Source organism: Chenopodium album, chromosome 16 (genome assembly GCF_948465745.1).
Source record: "Chenopodium album chromosome 16, dcCheAlbu1.1, whole genome shotgun sequence".
Lineage (NCBI taxonomy): Eukaryota > Viridiplantae > Streptophyta > Magnoliopsida > Caryophyllales > Amaranthaceae > Chenopodium > Chenopodium album.
The window spans coordinates 38766244-38786093 of record NC_137849.1 but is presented as its reverse complement, the minus strand read 5'-3'; the positions used below and the strand labels follow the sequence as shown (position 1 = coordinate 38786093).

General features: G+C 36.1%; 1 long non-coding RNA gene across 1 annotated transcript; it reads left to right on the top strand.

Moving 5' to 3' along the window:
- Window positions 1-14616: 14616 nt before the first annotated feature.
- On the top strand, window positions 14617-19648 carry LOC145585252 (uncharacterized). The gene is made up of 4 exons (XR_014100611.1): window positions 14617-14938; window positions 15540-15587; window positions 16885-17001; window positions 18158-19648. It is a non-coding gene; the product is annotated as an uncharacterized LOC145585252 (long non-coding RNA).
- The last annotated feature ends 202 nt before the right edge of the window (window positions 19649-19850 follow it).

Sequence of the window (19850 nt, the reverse complement as noted above, 5' to 3'; positions counted from 1 at the left end):
TCTTCTAACGGTTGTCTCCTAGCGAAGGTTATGGATCAAGAGGAAGAGAATAAAGACACAAATTGGAAAAGAATGAAGAAGGAGAAAAAAGATTAGAACATTGCTTTTCTTTTGATTTATTAGACAAAGTTAATTTGTTTTAGTTAATTTTTCAGCTTTTATTTTATCAATAATGTCCTTTCTTTATTAATCAATAAAATTTCAGCTTTTATTTTAATTAACTTTCAATTAGAGCAATGAAAACAATTACAACATTTATTTTTCGGAGAATTAATTCGATTACGAAAGTCGAATAAATTTCCAGAACATGCGAAACTGGTCTAGACACTCGTAGAAGACTGGCGCTGCTATCTGATGCACTGTCGCTGACGATTTAGTTCTGTCGCCTGGCGACAGAAGCTATCGTCTGGCGCCGGTTTTGAGATGTGTATTGTTTACTTCGGGGATACAGAATTTGAAGGAATTAAAGTGGCCGCACCCTGTCTGGGTTGCCTACGTATCCTTTGCTTAAGGAATCAGGCCAAACGTAGCTCTCTTGAGCGTTTCACTCAAGTACTTATGGGTAGTATTTCTTAAGTTGGTCAAGGTTTGTCATGTTTGAAAATTCATTGCCATCCATATCAGTTAATTTAGCCGCGCCTCCTGACAGGATTGTTTTGACAATACATGGTCCAGACCAATTAGGCCGGAATTTGCCTCTTGGATCTAAGACATTTTTCCTTAATGCTTTTAATACCAAGTCCCCAACCTTGATATTTCTAGTCTTGACCTTTTTGTTGAAATGTCTAGCCATGCGGGTTTGATAACATTGAGTATGATGTAGAGCTTCTAGTCGTTTTTCATCAAGTAGGATTAGCTCTTCATATCGTGCTCTAGTCCACTCAACTTCATCGAGTTTACTTTCTAACGCAATGCGTAAAGAAGGTATTTCTAACTCTACAGGTTGTACGGCATCCATTCCATATACCTAGTGGAATGGCGTATTTCCTGTTGATGTTCGGATTGACGTGCGATAACCCCACAATGCGAAGTGAAGTTTGTCAGGCCAATCTTTATAATTTTCCGTCATTTTCTCAATGATCGTTTTCAAATTCTTATTAGCGGCCTCAACTGCTCCATTTGCTTGAGGTCTATACGGGGAAGAATGGTGATGTTGAATACCATACTTTTGTAGCAATTCTTCACATTCTGCTTGAAAATGAGTTCCATTGTCACTTATCATTTCATGTCGGACTCCGTATCGACAAATTATGTTTCTTTCGATAAAGAGTGCTACATGCTTGGCGGTGAGTTTAGCATATGATTGTGCTTCCACCCACTTTGTGAAGTAATCTATTGCAACCAAGATGTATTCATGGCCTCCTGTTCCGGGAGGTGTAATCTTTCCAATTATGTCTATTCCCCATGTAGAGAAAGGCCATGGTGAAGTGTAGGTGTAGAGAAGAGATGGTGGGATATGTTGCAAGTTTGCGTAAATTTGACATTTTGGGCATCTTTTTACATATTGATGACAATCTTTATTCATGGTAGTCCAGTAATATCCTTCTCGCATTATCTTTTGGACTAGCATTTTGCCGTTAACATGTGTTCCGCATATACCTTCATAGATTATTCTCATAGCCCTTTGAGCATCTTTTTTGTCTACACATAATAGAGCTCGTCCCTTAGGTACCCTTTTGTGTAGTTCATTTCCTATGAGTACAAACTGGGAAGCTAAGAGTCTTAATGCTCTTTTCGCTCTTTTGTCAGCATGAGGAGGATATTCTCCTTTGGTGACATAATTCAATATATCTACGAACCATGGTTCCTCCTCTGGTTCTCCTTCTTGAATTACTTCGTCGTCTTCTATGGCCTGAATGTATGCTGGTTTATGCCTTTTTTCTATGGTTAAAGGCATTTGCTCGATTTCCTTAGGTATTCTAACCATTGAGGCTAGCCTCGCCAAGGCGTCGGCGAATTGGTTTTCCTCTCTAGGTAGGTAAGTGTATTCCACTTTTTCCAATTGATCGGTGAGAGTTTCCAAATATGTTTGGTAAGGAGCTAAACTTTCACTCCTAACCTTCCATCTTTTGGAGATTTGATTAATAATTAGGGATGAATCTCCGAATATCCGGAGTTTCTTTACACCTAGGGCTAAAGCGGTTTCGAGGCCTACCACGCATGCTTCATATTCAGCTGCGTTGTTGGTGACGTCGAAATCTAATTTGATGGATATAGGGACATGTTCTTCCTTAGGTGATACTAATAAGACTCCTACGCCGCACCCCTTTTGGTTTGAGGCTCCATCAAAATATAGAGTCCATGTATCATCCTCTGTCATCATTAAATTTTCGTCCGGGAATTCATTCTCTTCTAAGGGTGTTGAATCTTCTATTGGGAAATCTGCTAGAAAATCCGAGACCACTGATCCTTTAATTGCTTTTTGAGGCATAAACCTTATGTCAAATTGGGCCAAATTTACTATCCATCTTGAGATTCGTCCATTAAGTGTAGATCTTTCGAATAGGTATTTTAGGGGATCCATTCGTGAGACTACGTAAACGGTATGCACGAGCATGTAATGTCTCAATTTAGTTGTGGCCCACGCCAACGCGAGGCACAGCTTTTCCAATGGGGTGTAGCGTGTTTCATATTCGAGCATTTTTTTACTTAAGTAGTAAATAGCATTTTCTTTGCTTTCTACCTCTTGTGCGAGCATAGCTCCCATTGTTTCTTTTGTGACGGTTAAGTATAGTCTTAAGGGTATTCCGGGGAGTGCTGGGGCTAATACGGGAGGATTCGCAAGATAGGCTTTGATCTTCTCAAAGGCTTTTTGACACTCATCGTCCCATATGATTGGTACATTTTTCTTAAGCTTTTTGAATATTGGTTCGCATATCGTGGTTAACTTGGATATGAACCTACTTATGTATTGCAACCGGCCAATAAATCCTCGAATTTGCTTTTCGGTTTTGGGCGGTGGCATGGACATGATTGCTTTAATTTTGGTGGGATCTATCTCTATTCCTCTAGAGCTTATGACATAACCCAAGAGTTTCCCTGAGGTAACTCCAAAAGCACATTTAGAGGGGTTTAACCTCATGTTGTATTTTCTTAATCTTTCAAAGAATTTCTTTAAGGCTGTTGGATGTCCTTGGCGGTCTTTTGACTTTACAATCATGTCATCCACATAGACCTCCACTTCTTTATGCATCATATCATGGAGTAGGGCAGTTGCTGCTCGTTGGTAAGTAGCACCCGCGTTTTTTAACCCGAATGGCATTACCGTATAGCAATAAGTACCCCAAGGTGTTATGAATGTTGTTTTCTCCATATCTTCTTCGGCCATGAGGATTTGATTGTATCCTGCGTATCCATCCATAAATGAGAGAAGTGCATGGTTTGCTGTGTTATCTACCAAAATATCGATGTGTGGCAAAGGAAGTCGTCCTTTGGACTTGCCTTATTTAAATCTCGATAGTCGACACACATTCGAACTCTACCATCTTTTTTCGGAACCGGGACAACATTGGCGACCCATTCGGGGTATTTGGATACCCGGATGAAACCTGCAGTTATTTGTTTTTGTACTTCTTCTTTTATTTTAAGGGCCACGTCGGGTTTCATTCGACGTAACTTTTGTTTTACAGGTTTCATTCCTGGAATTAATGGTATAGTGTGTTGAGCTATTTCTCTATTAATGCCTGGCATATCTTCGTATGACCAAGCAAATACATCGATAAATTCTTTAAGTAGATTAATTAAATCGGTTCTTTCTTCTTTGTTTAGCGTCAGTCCGATTTTAACTTCTCTTTTAATGGTTGGATCTTTTGAGATATCAACTGTTTCTGTATCCTCAATTATTGGTGTCTTATTTTCAAGTGTTTCCATTGCTTTAATTATTTCTTTGTCATTTTCATCGTTAGTTAAGCAATGCTCGTCATCTTTAGATAAAGAAAAACAAGAGGAATAAGGGGAAGAATACATATTATTGAACTCAGAAATCATTACATCAAATAAAGAGATGTCCGTCGGGACTTGATGGCTAACTATCCTAGGAGTAGAAAGAGAAGGTGAGGGTGCTACAACTAAAGACTTAGAAGACTCGACGAGGGAAGACTCTAACTCAGACTCTGACTCAGACGACTCTTCGAATATTGGTCCTTGCCCTGTAGTTATTGAAATCTTCTTTCCATTTATAGTAACTATCTTCACTGTCTTACGCCATCCACGCTCTTGATCTTCTATTGGAGTGATAAGTTCGGAGGGATCGAAATTTTCGCTTTGGAGAACTACTTGGATGAGTGAAGAATTATCTTCCGCATATCTTGATTCGTTCTTTTCCTTTCCAAAGAGGAGTCCCATGACATTAAAGTCGAAACAAGGGGGTGCTTTTTCCTTATATGTTGGGGCTGGGATCTCGTCTAGGAAACAACAATCCAAAAAGATTTCGAATCCAGGCTGCCTTATACCATTTACAACAAAAGGTTCAGGAAATTCGTAACAAGGGTAATCCTCTCCTTCTCTTATAAATTGCCCGTTTAAAGTGAGAGGATATTGATCCATGGGTATTTCCTTTTTTTGTATACGGGCATTTCTTCGTGCTTTTGATTTTTCCTGGGCTCGTTTAAGGTCTTCGAGGGTTGGTTCAAAACCAAGTCCGAAAGTATCCAATTTAGGGAGGCCAGGTAAGCCCATGTGTTTAGCTACTTCTTTCTTCTTTCCTAGAGTCATTCCAGGAAAGTGTCCTTGTTTTCTTAGGATAGCATTTGTTATCATGTTTGAGTGGAGGTCATAATGAAGAGGGGTCCTTCCATCTTCCTCTATAAAGGAGACCTCTTCGCTAAAGCCCCACAAATCTTCATCGTTTTCGTCGTGTTCCACATTAATTAGTGCATTTTCTACTGTTTTAATCCTCATAGATGAAGCATCAATGGTTATTGGAACGCCTCCAACTATAGCCTTTACTTGTTGATGGAGAGACGAAGGGACGGCCTTTAAATCATGAAGCCAAGGGCGTCCTAATAACAAGTTAAAAGATGCCTTGATATCTACTACTTGAAATGTAGTAGCATGTTCAATTGCGCCTGCAGTTACATTCATAGTGATCGTCCCTAATGCTTGACGACGTGAATTATCATAGGCTCTTATTCCTTGGGTTGATGGGGATAAATCCTCATCTCTTATTCCTAACATTCTTGCGGTTCTAAGTGGGCACACATTAATTGCTGAACCGTTATCCACAAGAGTCATAGGGACATTCATTCTTTTGCATATGACTGTGAGGTTTAGAGCTTTATTGTGTTTGTCACCTTCCGGTGGTAGATCTTTATCCGAAAAAGTGACCAAATTAATTGGACTTGGGAGATCGCTCGTGAGGAAGTTTGCAAGTCCCTCAGGAGTGGTGTCTGAATCTATGCCTACCTTAGCCAGTGCATCCATGACTGCGACTCTATGTTCTCGAGATGTGGCTAAAAGTTTCCATACGTTCATTTCTACTTTAGTCTTTTTTAGCTGTTTGACAATATCGTTGTCTTCTATAATAGGTACGGGAATTTGCTGAATAGAAGGTATGGGTTGTGTTGAAATGGGAGGTTGTATTCTTCCGGACCTAGTGAGGACATCTATGGGTGAATCCTCCTCGTCCCAAATGTCACTTACTAGGTATATTGTTGATAGAGGAGTTTCTTCAATGTCTTTAAGGTACACATCCTCATCGTCACTGTCCCATACTCCATTAATTATGGCATCTTGTGGAAGTCGAACTAACTTTTTCTCATCAATCAAACGTTGAACCAAGTCCTTAAACTTGAAGCATTGCTCTATTGTATGTCCTCCTGATTGATGATATGCACAATAATATTTGTCTGTCCTTTTCAGTGATTCAAATGGTCTTGGTTCGAGAGGTTGAACTTTTCCGTTCTCGAAGAGCATTTTGAACATGTTTGTGTATGATGTCCCAATTGGAGTATATTTCCTACTGTTCTTTTTGGGAGTGTCAATTACTTGGAGGGAAAATGGTTTCTTTGGCTTAAGAGGAGGTTTATTTTTAAGCAACTCATTTTTCTCTTTTATGGCCTCGAAGGTTTGTGAGATTAATTCTTTTAATTCCGAAAGTATTAACGTCAATGCCAATACTTCTTGCTTAGTTGCGGGTTCCTGACCGGAGAATTCGAGAGCATCTTCAAAGATTTCTTCTTCAATGGTCTCGATAGGCTCTATGAGGCTAGATGGATCCTCTTGGTTTTCTTCGTCGGAAATAGCCAAAGAATCCGATAGCGGTGCAGTATTGATACTTGGCTTCTTACTTGCAGGAGGTAATGGGAGCTTGTTACTATCAATCAAATCTTGAATGGCTTCCTTTAATCTCCAACAGTTCTCTGTAGGATGACCCCTACCTTGGTGATATTTGCAATGTTCATTTGGGTTCCAGCTAGCCGTTCTCCTTTCGACAGGTGGGTCCCCAAATGGTCCAATAGGAGTTATAAGACCTTTTGCATGTAAACGATCAAATGCGGTGTCATAACTCATACCAATAGGAGTATAATTCTTCCTAAATGGTTTCTTTTGTCCTTGATTATTATTCATTGCCAATACTTCATTAAGAGGAAAAGTGCTAACATTATTTGAGTGGGTAGATTTGGATGAAGAAGGATTGTCGTTCTTCTTATTTTTCCAGCCACTACTTGAGTTGTTATTAGCAATTTTCTGTTTAGCAAGGTCATCTTCAATGTTAATTCCAATGTCATATACCGCTTTGAAAGTATTTAAGTTGCTTTGATATTTGAGATGCTTAGAATATTTCTCTTGGAGGTTTTTAATGAACATCCTGACGGATTCCTTTTCACTAGGCATTTCAACCATTTTTGCAGTGGTTTCCCTCCATTTATTAAAGAAGGAGGTAAAACCCTCGTTTTCTTTTTGTTTCAGCATTTCTAATTCTCTATGATCGGTTTCAACTTGTATATTGTATTTATATCTTTCAATGAAAACGCTCACAATAGATTCCCAACTAGAATTCTTTTCTTTATCAAGTGAAAAGTACCACTGTTGACATACAGCTTCTAAGGATAGTGAAAATACAGAATGAAATGCCTTTCTATCTATCCCCTTAATACTCATTACAGTTTCAAAAGCTCTTAAATGAAAATAGGGGTTATCCATGGCCTTGAACTTAGGGATGTCATTGGGATTGAACTTTTGTGGAAGAAGGTCCTTATCCACCGAGACCCCTTGGGAGCTAATCTCTTGAAATCTAAAGTCGCTGGACAATTTGCCCAAGCTTTCCTGGATTAGGTCCATTTGTTTTTGTTTTTCAGGATTACTTATTTGCAGCGATAGGTTTTGCAGCATTTTAGCCAAGTTGGCTACCTGTCCCTTGACTTCATTAAGTTCTTCTTGACTAGCCATTGCCTTCTTAGCTTTCCTTTTCCTACCGACTGGTTTGTCGAAAAGTAAAACTTGAACAAAAGTGTTGTCTTTGATTAAGCGCCCTTCCTTTCTTGACCACGCGCTGTAATTTAAACCATATTTGTTTTAATATTTGACTCTAATTGACTTGACTTTATGTTTAAAAGATTTAAAAGAAAAAGTGAAAAAATGGGGTATATATTTTAAGGGAATTTTTTAAAAAAAATTGGAATTTAAAAAATGGAGGATTAATATCCGACTTACCCCCCTAAAAAAAATGATTGAAAACACACATTCAAGACTCTCTAGACATGGTCATAATGTGACAAACATGTTATGTGTGTGCTTTATGTGTATGTGAGTGACATGCTTTGACTACTAGTGTATGACCATGGGACTTTAAGTGCCTAAGCTCAATTAAAGACTTAAACATGGTTTGAACCATTAACAAACTGATTAATCCGATTAGTAGACTGTTAATTAAACTCGTCGTGATGACTCGAGCAAAAGAACTGGACTGTCGCTAAAAACAACAGGACTGTCGCTACGGTTTAGAGCCTGTCGCCAGACGACAAAACTGTCGCCAGGCGACAGACGCTAAACTGCAGCGCCACAGTCCAAATTCCTATGCCATTGCTGGAATATTAATCTGGACTGTTTCCAGTAATTTTACTCTAAATGGACATGCCTAAAGTCGTACTAGGTCGAATCGATTAAATTATTAGCCTTTAATTAATTCAAAATTAATTAATTAATTAGACAAAGTCCTTTTAGTCATTAGTCAATTTATTTAGTCTTTAACACAAGTCAAACAAACGGTTAGCACATATAATAAATACAAGCAAGGGTGCACAAGTAGTTCACATAGTCACAAGATGAGTTTGCAACCTAACCATGGCTCTAGTTCTCTAAAGTTCGAGGATATGGGTTAAGTCAAAAAAGGTCCATGGTTAAGAATCCATATGCATTGCACACAAGCCTACCGGGAGGGTTGGAGCGAATGGACAGGATTCCGCGAGTGCGAGATGAACTCGGACTCGACTCCATGGTTTGGTGGATTCGCAAACGTTACACGTACCCAAATCTGAACTTTGCACATGATCGTGGGATATTCCATTGGGCAGGTGAAGCAGGAACCCCCAGAGGGTTATTTCCATATGTAGAACACATATGGGTTCAGAAAAGTGAGAAAATGACTCAATCAATAAGCAAAATCGAGCCAACAACACTAGAAATGGTCAAAGCAAGAAGACAGACCCCTGGCTCGGTATTGGAAGAACTTGGCGCCAGACTACAGGGACTGTCGCCGCAAAAAAGCTTCTGTCGCCAGGCGACAGAAACTTTTTACGGGCGACAAGCCCTGTTTTCTAGACGCTAGTTCCTACATGCCTTGGCAAGTTTCTGTGTCCTTCGAATTTTCCAGATTTCGCATCATCTTTTCGATTCTAGTCATGAAAGATATTTCCCAAATTTCCTACGTGTAAAATTCCTATGGATTGACTCATGGGGTACTCCCATGAGGACCTTTTAATGCATATGACAATAATGTTAATCAAATTACGCACATGAAATATTTAGAATTTTTCAAGTCTCATCCGCTCATTCTAAATAATTGCCAAAATTAAATAAATTTCAGGAATATAAATAGAAATCCTCCCCAGTGGAGTCGCCAAAAACTGTAGGGAATATTTCAAGCATTACGATAACCCCAAACTTGAACCCCACTGTGATCATACACTAAAGTACGGTGGCGTTCCAAAGGGAAAGACAAAGAGCAAAAAGAGTCGCCAACAAGTTTTAGGAACTTGTAAACCCAAAAGACAATCCAAAAGGACCATCAACTACTCCATAAGGTCTTGAACCAAATAGGGTCCGGGGATGAAGGTACGAATCCAATCTACAAAAGAAAGGACCCGCCCTATAAAATAGGTCTACTTTGTTCTGCTCGTATTCATGTGCGCTTTACGAATAACATACAAACATTATATTAAACCTACCCTGTTTAATCTATGTTGGTTGAATATTAATGCACAAATAAAACTATTATTGGCGATCACTTGAATTAAAATCACATTAGCCTAAACCAAATTAATAATTATCTTATTAAGCGTGATTTCAAGTACAAATTCCCTTTAAACCTGCATAAAAGGTGTGATCAAGCAATAACAATAAAATATAATCAAGCAACATAATAATAAACAATAAACAATAATGATAATAGCATGATAAGGCATAAAGCTTAAATATAATAGCAAGATCCTAGGCATGATACTAACAAGATTAATAACAAACCCTAGCATGTCACTAAGCAATAAAGATCGAAGCTTCAAACCTAACATGGTACTAACATGATATTAGAAAGAGTAAAGGCATCCTAAACATGATACTAGAAAGCAATAAAAACACCCTAACATGACACTAGGAATTATAAGACAATAATAAGCATGCTTTCTACATTGAAAGAGAGTAATAAGATTACATACTTTGAAGCCTCGTACCTCTTTCTAATAACAAAATACACAAGTTAGTAAACTTCAATGAAAATAATAAACAATAATTAAAGAATTAAAGAATTAAATTAAAATCAAATTAAATAAAGTTTAGACTAGTTTTGGACCAAACCCTCAGAAATTATCAAACCTTGCACGTCTAGGGCGAAGGCAACTTCGAACTTGGCCTAGAGACTCTAAGTCTTGTGAATGCGGAATATTGTTTAAAAAAAGGTAGTTTAGAAAGAGAGAGAAAGAAAAGAATTAAGTAATTATTGAGAGGGAATAGAGAGAATTGAGAAAGAGTTGATGATTGTGAATGATTTTTGAAAACAGGGATTCGGACGCTATTTATAATGAAAATAATCCGGAAAACATAGAATTTGATAAGGAATAAAACTCCACGCTGTCGCCAGGAATTAACTCTGTCGCGACGCGACAGGGTCTGTCGCGCGGCGACAGACTTGTCGTTTGGCGACAGCCTGTATTAGCGCGTTTTTCTTCACGCGGAATCCGATCTTTAATCAACTTGATCTACGGAATCCGTACAGAAGATAAAATATATTTTTAAGATAATAAAACCATATTTTATTCCAAATAAAAATCTTTTAAAGATAATTAATTATTAAATCTAACAATATTAGAATTAAAAGGAACTTTCTAGAAACTTCTAGAAAACTATAATTAATCCTAATAATTTTAGGAATAACAATTAATATTGGGCCCTCCTCTAGATCATTGGGCCGTATTAAAATAAATAACCGGGCCCAGTTTAGTATTTTGGCCATAACTTCCTCAATATTCATCGGAATCGGGCTTATAATATATCGTTAGAAAGGTCTTTTCAAGCCCCATCCATCTACACCATTATTGGACCCTTATCATGGACCAAAATAAATTGAAATGGACGTTTTCAAATAAATAAGGTCATTTTCAAAAACAGAGAGAGAAGAATTTAATTAAAACTAAACCGCAACACTCGACTTTCGAACCACTTTTACCTAATTCGATAATAACACAACGTGCAAGGCATTCATCACTGGGTTTGGTTTTGGGGAGACACAAATGGGTGTCTACAAAGAGCAAGGGTCTTCATCATCTCGGTCAAACTAGCAAGGTTTGCCTAAGCTCATCAACTTCCTGTTGAGTTGCCGTTAGTATGAAATTTTTTCTGTGTCTGATAGACTTATCGAAAAGTAGAACTTGAACAAAGGTGTTGTCCTTGATTAATCGTCCTTCTCTTATTGACCAAGCACTACAAATTAAACCATATTTGTTTTAATGACTTGACTCAAATTGACTTTGACTTTATTGGTTTTAAAGACAAAAAGGAAAACATTATGGGGGGCATATTTTTAGTGATTAAAACATTATTATAATCTGTTCTTTAAGTGGGGATAAATCAAGGGGTTTGTTTTAATTACTTTTTTAGAAAAAAAATATATAAAAATAAGCAGGGAGTATAAAAGCTTAATTTTGCAAAGCAATGATGAGTTTAGAATTACAATTTCTTTTAAATGGTAATTTGAATGAAAGGCCAAGTTTTATACTCCTTATTTGCCTTATTATTCAAACCAATTACTCATCAGAATCAAGAGGTAAAAATAACAAAATTTCCAAATATTTCAGTGTCGATCAATAAAAAATATTTTACACAATAAAAAACTTGTTCTACAATCCACCAAATTAACCAACTTCTGAAAACAAATTAAAGTGCACGAATTTCACCAGCTTCAATTGATACATCAATGAGCATTTAGTTCTACAAAAAAAAATGAACATTTTTAGCTTATTAAACAAAGCTCATAGAACAAATCAAACTAAATTAATTAATCAGACATACTTAGGCTATCCTAACCAGACAAAGATAACTGTAAAGAAGGGATTATTATCCCCAACATATGAACGAAAATAACAAATCTTATACTTAACTACCCTCCATCCATACATAATGATCCCAATTCATAAGTTTATACAACAACAATATTCAATGCTTTAACTAATATCCTATTTAGCCTGGGACGGCCAGATGGCTGCACCTAATCTCTGTGATAACAAAGATGTTTATAATAACCTTATGACCCAAAATGCAATAACCTTTACTTCAATAAATAAAGTATCTTTATGACCCAAAATGAAACAACCATTTACTCCAGATTAATAAGAGTAAAGCAATCAGTCATTTTGATTCAGTCCAATGTAGCATTAGTAAGGGCACATGCTAGTGTAATCTAAAACCAAAGAACACTAAATTTTCAACTGTTTTGCAAATGGACAAAAAACAATACAAAGGTCAATAGACTATTTATTCTTTATAATGGAAAAAATGGATTGTGTTACCAGCTAAAAGAGGACAAGCTGTCCTTCTAACAGAAAAATCTAGAGCTATAGGTTAACACAATCTCTTTGAAACTCCTTAACTGAGGAGCTCTTAAAAGCACCAAACTCCTTAGCCCAAAGTGACACTAAAGTAGTGACTTTGTCCCACTATAAGTCAGAGGATAAAGAAAGTCAAGAAAAGATCTGGGAGTTTGGCTCCAACCACACACCTCATAATTATCATGAAAGCTTTATGCCTATGAATTCTATTGGTTACGTGATTCAAATTTCAGTTAAAACTTTACAAGTTATACTGCCACTAAATAGGTTTATTGCAATTTTATAATGAAGCCAGCATGTGAAAAGAAGATTAGAGGGTAAGAAGTAGTAAATAGGTAAGAGAATTTGTTGTGAAAAGAATTAAATATGCATGAAAAGAAAAAAGCTAATCATGATAATCACTCGATCTCCACATATAACTGAGGACTGTTTTGACTTTTGAGACACGGAAGATGGAATGTAACAATTATTTTTTGATGAGACATAAGAAACTAAGTAGAATATTCCTTCAATTATCTATTTATTTTACCTGTACAACCCTCGAATTTCTTCTTCACGCGTAATTCATGATAAGGCAGAAAGTATGCTTTTATATGGAATTACATCTTTCCTCATTCCCTGCGCCTGAATTACATCAGTGGTGGTTATTGTCTGATAACAGGGGAAGAATGAAAAGGGATAGTATGTATAAAATCTGAAGAACGTTTAGTCTAGATTGATAGATATATATCATAGTGTTATTTTGCAAATATTTGAAATACATACTAACATTGGAGCTGCTTTCCCAAAAGTTGTGTATGTTTTGAGAAAACATATTACATAAGGAATGCAGATATTTGCAGAATTATGTTTAAAAAGAAATTTCATTTCTCTTATTTAATTATGGTTTTGGAAATTAAATAAAATGTCTAAAATAATTATGAATTGATGGGCTCATCAGGTTGATCACCTGGTGAATGAAACCCCACAAGTAAACAAAATTCATATATTATTTAAGTTCCTAGTTCGAAATCATTAAAGTGGACATAAATGATTTCAATAAATGGACTAGCATGTAAGATTGATTGGATAGCACAGTTTCATAGGTTATAGGGGCATAGTGATGCTCGGCCAATCACTTGGATATGCATGAATGATGCATGATCGAACTATTGACCTACTTTGTAGTTCAAGTATAGAGCTTCTGGATATATTAGTGAATTCCTTTGACATGAGTGGAACATTGATTCTATTAAATGATTGATTTAACCGTGGTACATTCAAATGTCTACCCGTAACTGGAGATTATAAAGGATGTTTCCTGGTTACTTCAAAAGTTGAGTGAGAGCATTGTTGCTACAAGATTGGATTGAGTCTACCTATTAAATTAGGGAATGTGTCATGGTCTCTTGAAGAGGGAGAATTTAGAAAATACGTGGCCGCGTTCAAAGGCATTACTCGGTAATCATTTGGTTTTCTAATTCGAACTCAGATTTCAAGAAACAATTTGTAGAATAATATGATCTCGACATGTGATGCAATCATATTATCAAATCGACACACATTGACTTAAGGAATTTGAATATTGCACACTTGTCTCAGACAAGTGGGAGATTGAAGGATTTATGTGTTCGTCATGTGCAATTACTAGATATATAAATGGATCAAATTATGAAGATAATTAAGTTCGTACATTTGGGTCGTCGTTATATCATAGCTAGAGGTACTATTGATCTTTGGGCTAGTAAAATAGGCCAAAGCCCACTTGGCCGGATCCTATAAGGTCACACAAAAGGCCTAGATCGAGCACGAGAGGATGAGGCTCATGATGGGCCTCATCCCCTAGCATGGTCGGCCATATGGAGTGATATGGAGGGTTTTGGGCTGACTTGGTCTAATTATAATGGGATTATAAATAGACTAAGTGCTTAGGGTTTTCAGGATTGCAATTCAATGATTAATTTTATCAAACCCTAATTAGCAAACACGAAACCCAACCCCTCTCATACTCCTCTCTCTCACGCACTACTAGAATCTGCCTAAATAACGACAGTTTAGCTGCGACAGTAAAAAAAAAACTGTCGTAAAATTTTAATTTTGCGACGGTTTGAAAAGTTATCGCATATTATGACAGTTATTATACATTTTACGACTTTTTGTTTGTCGTTGAAATTATATGAATTTATTTTTGATTTTATATCGGGATTACGACAGTTAATAACTGTCGTAAAAATTGTTTTTTATTTTTTTAAAGAAATCTAAAGGTTGCGACAGTCATAAACCGTCGCAAAATTTGTCGTAGATTTTTGAATTTTTTTTTAAAAAATAAATTCATTAAAACAACCCTATTTCCCCTCTTTCACTTCATTCCCCTAAACAAACGCCGCGACGAGAGAGGAGCAAGAGGGAACTCTGTAACGCTCCTTTCGTCGAACCGTCGTTGGGAATTTGATCCTCCGCAATCGTCTAGTAGATAATCCCCTTTCATGTTTATTCTACTTAATTAATTTTAATTTTATCATTTTATCACTTAAACCCTAACTTTTTCGTTGCTCGCCTAAAGCCATCGGAGGGCCACCGGAGTGCCGCTTCTTCTGACGCAGGTAGGCCGCCTATCCTGACTCCAGTGTGCAACCTCACCGACGGTGGAGTTCCGACTACCCAGACGCCGGACTAGAGTTCCCACTTGACGCCTGTTTGAGGTAAAAATCGACCTTTGTTTTTTTTTTTTTTTGTACTTTGGTATTACTATTGGAATTTGAGAATGACTATGAATTTGTCATGCAAAATTGATTTGCTGAGTGAATGCAACCCAAATTGAACAAGATCTGGAATCTTCTAGTGTGCAAGTTGTTTACCTTAATTGCTGAGTTTATATGTCCATTGCTATAAATCTAAGCTCTAATCACTAACTTTTATTCATAAATGCATACAATGTACTTCAAGTAATATATCTCTGTAAGATTTGAGTTTATTCTGCTGAAAGCTTATGTATAGAAGATAAAAAGAATGGCAACATGGTTTTGTGAGATGGGAGTTTATTGAAATATTGGTATTAGATTTTTTTTTTTTTTTGAATAAACTATTGGTATTAGATAGTTCAGCCATATCTCCAAGAAAAATTGGTGCTGGTGGTTGTATGAATAATGATGGGTATCCAATTGATCGTCTTTAATGACATGAATCATGATAGACTTGGCTATTTTTTTCATCCATATTCTTTGTAACTTATTTTTTACTATTTTTATCACAATTATTTATAATAGTTCATAGTTAATTATTTATTTTTGCTAATTTATGTAGGATATAAGCAAATTAGTTTGCTTTTGCTTCGAGTTGGTTCCTTCTAAGGTGAGTTGTGCATAAATTTATTTTGTATGATTCTTATGAAATTTTTTTGTTACATTTGTATGAGTTATAGGAGTTACTTTATAGGATAAGTATGAGTATGAGTTCGTTTAAAGTGTTCATAAGTATGTAAAAGTTTATACTAAAAGTATGTATGTTATAGCTTTAAATTCAAGTTAAAGTATGTATGCATATTGTTTCAAGTTAGTATGTATGTAATAGTTTAAAATATCATTTATAAAATAATTCCATGTTTAAATTTGAAAAAGTATAAATTATATATAAGGTAAAAGTATACGATAGTGAATGTCATGATTTAACCTTGGAATTTCTTTTTCAAATTTGAGGTTCTTCATGATAGGTGATGATTAATATCTAATGTAGTAGTATTATTACATTCACTAGTGGGGTTAGATGTCTAAGATGGGTAAGGTTGGAGTGATAAGGATCTTTGGACATCATTTTAAATCTAAATCCATATCATAGAAACATTCAAATGAATTCGTTATTGTTGTTTGTGATTAAGTTCTGTGATTTATCAATTTTGATTAGTGTTATAGAATTTGTCACCATGAAAAGGAAGGAGCGCTGGTGGATGTACGATAGATTTGATGGTCGTAAGTTTAGGTCCGAGTTCTTGGATAGGGTTGACGATTTCATTGCTTTTTGGAAAGCAAATCCCGAGAGCCCGGGGTTAGATGAAGTTAGATGGCCTTGTGTGATATGCAGGAATAAACGTTTGTTACCCGCTAACACGGTGAAACTTCATTTGTATAAGAAGGGGTTCTTACCTGAATACTATGATTGGGTTTCTCACGGGGAAGGGTTCCCTCAATCAACTGATGAGCAACACAATCCATACCGTGAAATGGTCATTGATGCTCTTGGGAACAACCATGAAACATTAGGTCATACAGAAACTGACGATGTTGAGGAAGAGCCTAATAATCAAGCCAAAGAATTTTTTAACCTTTTAGAGGCTTCCCAGAAACCACTGTACGAGGGGAGCTCCATGTCTGTGTTGGAGATGACTTCTAGAATCGTATCAAGCCCTTGTGTTAGGCTCGGCTCATTTGGAAGGATAAAAAGTTCTTAAAGAAGTCTGAACAAGCAAAAAAGAATAGAAGAGGCAGTTCTCTATCTAATCCTATTGAACCGTCACACTTCCAGGGTTCTATTTCGTCGGTTCAGCATGCTAAGAAAATGGTTAAACATAATAATGTCTACACTAATTTAATATGATATTTAGTTGTTATCTAATACAACTTAATACTAATCTATCGTCTTTGAATGTAAACAGGCAAAGGGTGCTGGTGGAGTTCCCCCATCCGCCCCCGAAGTGTTCTTGAAGACCCATTTCAAGGACGTTCCTGGTAAAGGAAAAGTGCCAGCTAATAAGAGGGCCATAGAGATCACGGTAATATATGAATTATATGCAAAATATGCCCATTTTGAGATAGTTTTATGCAACTTGAACTATAATTAGTAGAAATGTTAGCTATATAAATTCGTATAAGTCTTAGAAACTTGTATGCATGCAAAAAAGAGATGGTACAAGGATTAATTCATTCATTTGATTGTATATAAGAATTTTAGGAAAGCAAGTAGCCATATATGCCCACTTTGAACTAGTTTGTCGCAACTTGAACCTAGAATGTTAGAAATATGGTCTTAAAGTGTAATTTCAAGTGTTAGAAACTTGTATACATGCATATAAGAGATGGTACAAGGGTTAATTCATTCATTTGATTGTATATAAGAATTTTAGGAAAGCATGTAGCCATATATGCCCATTTGAGCTAGTTTGTTGCAACTTGAACCTAGAATGATAGAAATATGGTCTTAAAGTGTAATTTCAAGTGTTAGAAACTTGTATGCATGCATATAAGAGATGGTACAAGGATTAATTCATTCATTTGATTGTATATAAGAATTTTAGGAAAGCATGTAGCCATATATGCCCACTTTGAGCTAGTTTGTTGCAACTTGAACTTAGAATGATAGAAATATGGTCTTAAAGTTTCATTTCAAGTGTTAGAAACTTGTATGCATTCATATAAGAGATGGTACAAGGATTAATTCATTCATTTGACTGTATATAAGAATTTTAGGAAAGCAAGTAGCCATATATGCCCACTTTGAGCTAGTTTGTTGCAACTTGAACCTAGAATGATAGAAATATGGTCTTAAAGTTTCATTTCAAGTGTTAGAAACTTTTATGCATTCATATAAGAGATGGTACAAGGATTAATTCATTCATTTGATTGTATATAAGAATTTTAGGAAAGCATGTATCCATATATGCCCACTTTGAGCTAATTTGTTGCAACTTCAACCTAGATCGTTAGAAATATGATCTAAAAGTTTCATTTCAAGTGTTAGATACTTGTATGCATGCATTTAAGACATGAATTAAGGGGTACTTTGTTCAATTCAGTCTAATTATGAGATTTAGGAAAGTAGGAAAGCATATGGCCTTTATTGCAAGTTCAAACTAAAATGTCGTAAAATGATGTAAGTATTAACGAGTGTTAGAAACTTAACTCTGAATGTATGTTTTTGTATTGTTGCAGGATGCATATGTGAAGAAGGTGGAAGAATGCACTACTCAGGGTTGACAACCTAACCCAAACCAGTTGTACTGGGAGACAGTTGGTGGTAGGTAGGGGTGAACACAGTCTGGTTTGGTGTGGTTTGAGTCGAAACCAAACCAAACCAAAAATTACGGTTTGGTCAATTTTCAATCTAAACCAAACCATATTAGTATTGAAACCGAACCAAACCAAACCGTAATAATGCGGTTTGGTGCGGTTTGGTTTGCGGTTTATGGTGAGACGTAATTTTTCCCAAACTCGACGTTGTTACAGAGATTCTAAAATAAATAAAAATAATTAATAAACATATTGAATCGATTAGAACATGTATAGAACAATTCATTACTAATGTTAATTACAGAACAATTTAAATATTCATGTTAATATTAATTAAAAGTACTAGAACAATGTAGAACAATTCAGAGTAATGTTAATTATAGAAAAATTCATTAGTAATGTTTATTATTGAACAATTCATGGAGATGTAAATAATTAAACCAAAAAAAAAAAAAAAAAAAAAAAACGAAACAAAAATCTGAAATCGTGAGAACAAGCAGAATAGAGGAAGTATGGGAGTGCCGATAAGTCTAGGGTTTTACTTGTATATGTGGTTGTATTTTTATTTTACATGTTTTTATTATTATTTATTTTTTTAATATATAGTAATTATTTTAATTCATTTCAAAATTATATAAAAATTAAAATACGGTTTACGGTTTGGTTTGGTTTATAATTTTTGAGAAACCAAACTAAACCGTATTTACAAAAAATTCGAAACCAAACCATATTTTTATAAACCGTAAACCAAACCAAACCACTAAAATGCGATTTGGTTTGGTTTGGTTACGGTTTAGACCAAACTGTGTACAGCGGTAGAAAACGGGGTTTGGTAAAGGGACTAGGTCAGAGTGATCGTTGTTCTACGAACCCCTTCCTTGTCGTGGAGACGGTTCGTCGCAACCATACTGTCCTTCAATTGATTCTCAGGTGGAAGCCCGTGTACAAGAAGAGGTTGTCGTGCGCTTGGAGGACATACATGCTCTGTTCGATGTCAGGCTGCAAGAGGCACTAAAAAAAGAAAGGGAGGAGGCACAACGAGCGAACAAGGTTCTCATTACACAGATGCTAAAGGGATGGTCTGAGTTTGGCCATGAGTACCTTTCTTCTTGCACTCCTACTCCACCTCTCCATCCTAGGCGAGAGGATGACTCAGACCTGGGAGGTGGTGGTAGTGACCAGACTCCAGTGTGTTAGCTCGTAGGTGTTAGATGTTATTAGTACTAACCTTAAGCATGTTATGTGTACTACTAATCTTTTGTATTATGTTGTTAGTACTAACCTTTTGTATGCTATATGTATAGTACTAACCTTTTGGATGTTAAGTTTCTAACTTAGTGCATACCTTTGTTCGCTAAATATTATTAATGCTATTAAACTTTAATGCAATTAATACATAGCTCAATTTATGCATTATTACGTTTATTTATATTATTAGTGCTATGGATATAGGCTCAGCTTAGGGTGAAACAAGTGTTGGTAAGGAAGATAGTTTTTATCTCTCGTATATTGCCATAAATTTAGGTTGTCATAAGTAAGAAGATAGCGACGGTCTAAACGTTGTTGTAACCAACGACGATTTCTGCGACAGTTTTTTGCTTTCGTAGTATTTCAC